Source organism: Chlorocebus sabaeus, chromosome 10 (assembly GCF_047675955.1).
Source record: "Chlorocebus sabaeus isolate Y175 chromosome 10, mChlSab1.0.hap1, whole genome shotgun sequence".
Classification (NCBI taxonomy): Eukaryota; Metazoa; Chordata; class Mammalia; order Primates; family Cercopithecidae; genus Chlorocebus; species Chlorocebus sabaeus.
In genome coordinates, this window is record NC_132913.1 from 57,009,034 (window position 1) to 57,015,033 (window position 6,000).

A 6,000-nucleotide genomic window follows, 5' to 3' on the forward strand; every position below is an offset into this window, starting at 1 on the left:
ACATAATAAATTACTTCAAAACTTAACAGCTTGGAAAAATAAACAGTTATCTCACAGTTTGTGTGGGTCAGGAATTCAGGAGCATTTAGCTGGGTAGTTCTGGCTCAGGATCAAAAATGGGTCAAGATGTTGACTGAGGTTGAAGCCATATGAAAACCTGACTAGGGCTGGAGTATCTGCTTCCAAGGTGGCCCACTCGTGGTTTTCGGCAAGAAGCCTCATTTCCTTATTGGCTATTGGCCAATGTATTGCTGATTGGCAGAAGACTTCATTTTCCAACTACATGGGCCTCTCCATAGTGCTGATCAAGTATCCTTAAAAAAAAAAAAGGTAGCTGTTTTCTAGCCAAGTGAGTGAGCCAAGAGGAAGGGCAAAGAAGAAACTACAGGCCAGGCATGGTGGTTCACGCCCTTAATCCCAGCACTTTGGGAGGCCAAGGTGGGTGGATCACCTGAGGTAGGGAGTTCAAGACCAGCCTGGCCAAGATGGTGCTACCCCATCTCTACTAAAATTACAAAAATTAGCCAGGCATGGTGACAGGCGCCAGTAATCCCAGCTACTTGGGAGGCTGAGGCAGGAAAATCCTTTGAACCCAGAAGGCGGAGGTTGCAGTCAGTGACTGGAGATTGTGCCACTGTACTCCAGCCTGGGTGACAAGGGCAAAACTCCATCTCAAAAAAAATAGTAATAAAAATTAAAAAAGAAGAAACTATGATGCCTTTTGTTACCTGTCTCAGAAGTGGCACCCCATTACTTCTGCCGTATTCTGTTTGTTAAAGCAGAACACTAGTCTGACCCACACTGAAAAAGAGGAGAATTAGACACCACCTTTGGGTGAATGACAGTCAAAAAAATGTGTGGACATTTAAAAACCACTAGTGTCGCTTGAGGACTTTGTTCATTTGATCAAAGTAGTGAAATTTATGAGCATGTTTTTCATAATATTCTTTTATTAACCCTTTAATTTTATAGCAAATGCCTATATACCCGCTATCTAGATTCTACCATTAACATTTGACTCTTGTTTTGTCACGTATCTATCTGTTCTTCTCTCTAGCCATCCTTTTTTTTTCTTCTGCCTTTTTCACATAAATATTGTCTTTTCTCTTTTCTTCTTTGCTCCCCAGTTGATTAAACCAGTGCTTCTCTGGGGCTGATTGGGACTCAGGTGTCTTCCAGCTTTGTGTGAGCCCTGGGAATTGTTTAGCTTATAGTTCCGAGGGTCATTCTCTGCCCAGATTTATGGGGTTTCATCCACACAAGTATGGCTTAGTATTCAACCACAGACTCAAGGGGACATCCTCCCTTGCAGATTTCTGGAATCTTTCTTGATTTACCTTCTTCCTCTCTGGTACTCTCCCCTGCAAATTCCAGCCACTTTTGCCTCCCCAAACTGATCTCCATTCCTTCAACTCAGCAAGACTACTGTGGTCTGTTTGGGGCACCCCCCTCCCTGCACCTTGGGCTGGAACGTGTCTCCAGGCAAAAGTAGAGGCAATTATAAGGCTCTCCTCATTTGTTTCTTCTCTCTCGGGAACCACAGTTCTGTACTGCTTGTTGACCAGTGCTTGAAAACTGTTATTTTGTATCTTTTGTTCAGTTTTTTAAATTATTTACGGTGGGAGGATTAGTCCAGTCCCACTTCCTCTAGAAAGAGTAATTCTGGAATCTCATTTTTATTTTCTAATGCAACATAGTGGTAAGACCTCCACTCTGAATTAGAAAGACCTGAATTTGAATTCTAGCTCTGAATCGAATAAATTAATAGCTTCTTAATACTGCAGTTTTATTTTAAGTGGGGATAATAAAAGTCCCTATCTCCTGAGATTATTGTGAAGATTTACTGAATATGGTATTGTATTAGTTTACTGTGGCTGCTGTAACAAATCATTACAAACTGGGTGACTTAAAACACAGTTTTGGAGACCAAAAGTCCAAAACAATTTCACTGAGCTGAAATCAAGATGTCAGCAGGACCATGGTCCTTTGCAGGTCCTAGGGGGGATTCATTCCTTGCCTCTTCCACCTTCTGGTGGCCACAGGCCTTTGGCTTGTGGCTGCATCACTCCAATCTCTGCCTTCATAGTTACATTCTTTTCTCCTCTTCTCTCTGTATCAAATTCCCCTCTTCCCCTTTCTTATAAAGATTGCATTTAGGACCCACCCAGATAATCTAGGATAATCCCCTCATTTTTAAGATCCTTAATTACATCTGCAACCCATTTTTCTTACAAGGCAACATTTACAAGTTTCAGGGATTAGAACATGATGTCTTTCTGTGGCCATTATTTAACCTACTACGAGGTGATAAAGCATTTGACACACATTCACTAATAATCAAAACATTTAACACCACTATAAGGCACCAAGGCACCAACCTCTCAGATAATAAGCATCAACTAATATGAATGGATGCTGGCCACAAACCCTGCTAACAGTGCCTTTGGCTGAATAGCAGCCCTGTACTTGCCGTATGCCAGCATCTCACACATCCTATACACCGAATAAATATTAGTTCATTGAGATCCAACTTTTACTAAGTCATTTCTACTTCTTCTTTTTAAATGTCTGGGCATGTTCTTTGGTCATTGATCTGTAGGGTCTTGTGTTCTGCTTCTCTGTTTGTCTGAGTACTTCATATAGGGAGGATGCCGACATTCCCATATTTGTGACAAATGTTTGCATTGTGTTAATATTTTCTAAATCTCATGCTTGATTATATGTATCTAGATAATATGTTCTTCGTTTTTAAATATAAACATTTAAATTGAATATATGGCTTATCTCATTAGGTTGTATTAAACTTAATGAAACAAACATACTGATGTACACTAACTAGGCTTTTTGAATGCAAGATTTTTCTTTAAATCTTTTTCTTTGCAAACAAAAGGATCTCTGTTTTCCCCCAAAGATAAGCAGATTTGTCATGGCCAGTTTTTATTACACTTAAACGCGCACTTATAAAATAGAGATGTTAGAGTTAAATGTGAATTGCAAAGACTTGTGGTTTTTTTGGAGACAGGGTCTCTGTAGCCCGGGCTGGAGTGCTGTGATTCTATCACAGCTCACTGCAACCTCAAACTCCTGGACTTAAGCAATCTTCCAGTCTCAGCCTCCCAAGTAGCTGGGGGAATACAGGGGCACACCTGTATTTGCCCACTTTATTTATTTATTTATTTAGTAGAGACAAAGGTCTCGCTGTGTTGCCCAGGCTGGTCTCAAACTGCTAACCTCAAGCAATCCTCCTGCCTCGGCCTCCCAAAGTGCTGGGATTACAGGTGGGCATCACTGTGCCTGGCTGAAAAGACTATTAAAAGTCATGATAGGGTTGGATAGAGAAGTAGAGTATAGAAACCTCTTGTTTGTCACATGAGTCTCTTTAGCACAGTTGTAGTAGGCAGAATTCTAAAATGGTCCCCAAGACTTACCCCCTGCTGTACCGCCCTGTTACTGTAAATTTGATGTATCTACTACCTTGACTAGGTTATGTTTTATGGCACAGTTGACTTAATTATCCAGATGGACCTGACCTAATCAGATGAGCCTTTTAAAAGCAAAGAGTTGTCTTGGCTGGTTGCAGAAGAGGAAGTCAGAGAGTTGAAGCATATGCCATTGCTGGCTTAAAGATGGATGCAGGTATGGAATGTGAGCAACCTCTAGGAGCTGAGAGCAGTTCCTGGATGACAGCCAGCAAGGAAACTGGGACCTCAGTCCTGCAAGGAAATGAATTCTGCCAACAACCACTTGATCTTGGAAGAGGACCTCAAGCCTCAGATGAGAAACACAGTCCAGGCTGACACCTTGATTATAACTTGGTGAGACCCTGAGCAGAGAGCCCAGTCACATTATGGCCAGACTTACGACCTACAGAAACTGGGAGATAATAAACTCTTGCTTTAAATTACTACATTTGTGGCAATAGAAAACTAATATCTAATTCCGTCTCTCAAGGAATAGATAGCCTAATTTCACAAGCACACTTTTTTTATAATTATGTGTTTGGCAATTTATACTATAAAGTACTGAATTGTTTTTTATTCTTCTGATTAAACACCAAGCATCATCATGATGTGTGAAGAGATGCTAGTTAAAATTTCTCTGCCCTTGAGAGTTCTAAGGGTGATCTAATTTTTCTGCAAATCTATTTTTCAATTTTTAATAATATGATTTTTTACAAAATGAAAAACAAATTTAAAGAAATAACCACCCCACAATCAACTACCAGTGAATGATCCAGAGATGAGCTGCCAGACAAGATTGACTACATAATCATGAGGCCCAGAACACAGTGAAAATGCAGCATCCCTTGTTCAAAAAAATTATTCAGAATTTCAAGACACGGGCAGCAGAGCATTAAAGCAAGAGTGGGGTCCTTCTGAACATGGGGTCCTATGTGATGGCACAGGTCACAAAACCATGGAGCCAACCAGCTCTGTGCCCAGACCTTCTCCAACACCTTCCAGATAAAAGCTTAACTAAGAGCTATATACTTTCCAAAGGCCCCATTGCTTCTTCACTGGGTGACATTTGCAAATTAATTGCCCATAATGCCACAATCTAGGACAACCAAATCCTTTCAAAATTTTCTCCAAGCTTGTATGTGTATATGGATGTGTGTTTGTGTATGTGTCTCTTTGACACAGGTGGATTGTTTTTAACAATTGTTACACTATTTTGTCACTTAAAATTATAGCAGGAGTATTTCTCTGTATTAATAGCATTTAAGAATAAAATTTAAATATTCACATATTTCAATTTTTTATATAAGAAAATCTCAGCAAGGTCACAGAACTAAGTAATGAAAGGATACTTCAGAAGTAGGTGATCTTGAGTCAAGAGAACTAAATTCTAGTCCTAGCTCTAACAGCTAATTAGCTGTGTGACTTTTGTAAATAATTTCACTTCTCTGGAGCTCATTTTATTTTCTGTAAAATGACTTGATGAATGAATTTTTATCCCCCTAAATACCTTCCAGTTCTAAAATTCTATAATTCCAGTATCATTATGGATTTGAGTGGTCTCTAGGTCTGGCTATGGCTATAAGGGGCTTTTAAAATCTATCCTTTGAATGAAACTAAGTCATTATCCAATTTTTAAGGCCTTTAGAAGGAGGTTTTTGTTTTACTATAATTTAAAACCATCTGGGGGTCAGTCTTTGTCATGCTCAGTGTCAGGTTCCAGCCCCAGCTGAGGGCTGAGTGACTGGGTGGATGTGGGGCAGGGAGCTGGAAGAACACTAGAGAGACAGCAGGTAGATGAGACATGGCTTTTTTTTTTTTTTTTTTTTTTTTTTTGAGATGCAGTCTCGCTCTTGTCGCCCAGGCAGGAGTGCAGTGTGCAGTGGCACGATCTCAGCTCACTGCTACGTCCGCCTCCCGGGTTCAAGCAATTCTTGTTACTCAGCCTCCCAAGTAGCTGGGATTACAGACACCTGCGACCATGCCTGACTGATATTTGTAATTTCAGTAGAGATGGGGTTTCCCCATGTTGGCCAGTCTAGTCTCAAACTCCCTACCTCAGGTGATCCACCCACGTCAACCTCCCAAAGTGTTGGGATTACAGGTGTGAGCCACTGCTCCCAGCCAGAGACATGGCTTTGTTCAGCAGCCCCCATGCCTGCAGCTGCATGGCCAGCTCTCCATTGGCTTCAGGGTCAGTAGTTTAACTGTTTCTCTGGGCACAAGTGAGCCAAGCTGTGTCCTGGCTCCCCTTGTCTGTCTGCAAAGAACAGCTCTGACTCTCCCAGTGTACCTGCACAATGTCAACAGAGCAATCATACATTTTAGAGACAATAGTGGCGTAGAGCCAAGTGATGGCCTTCCCATGTATGGCTACATGGCTGTGATAACAAGTGGAGTTACACGCCTGCGCTCTAAACCCGCTGAGTCACACAGGATGTAAACATCCTACCTTGGCCTATCCTTGACCAAAGCACAGCCATGTTCCTTACACTCCACCCCCTAGGCCAAGGGAGACATAGGCCTTGGATATAGGTTATAT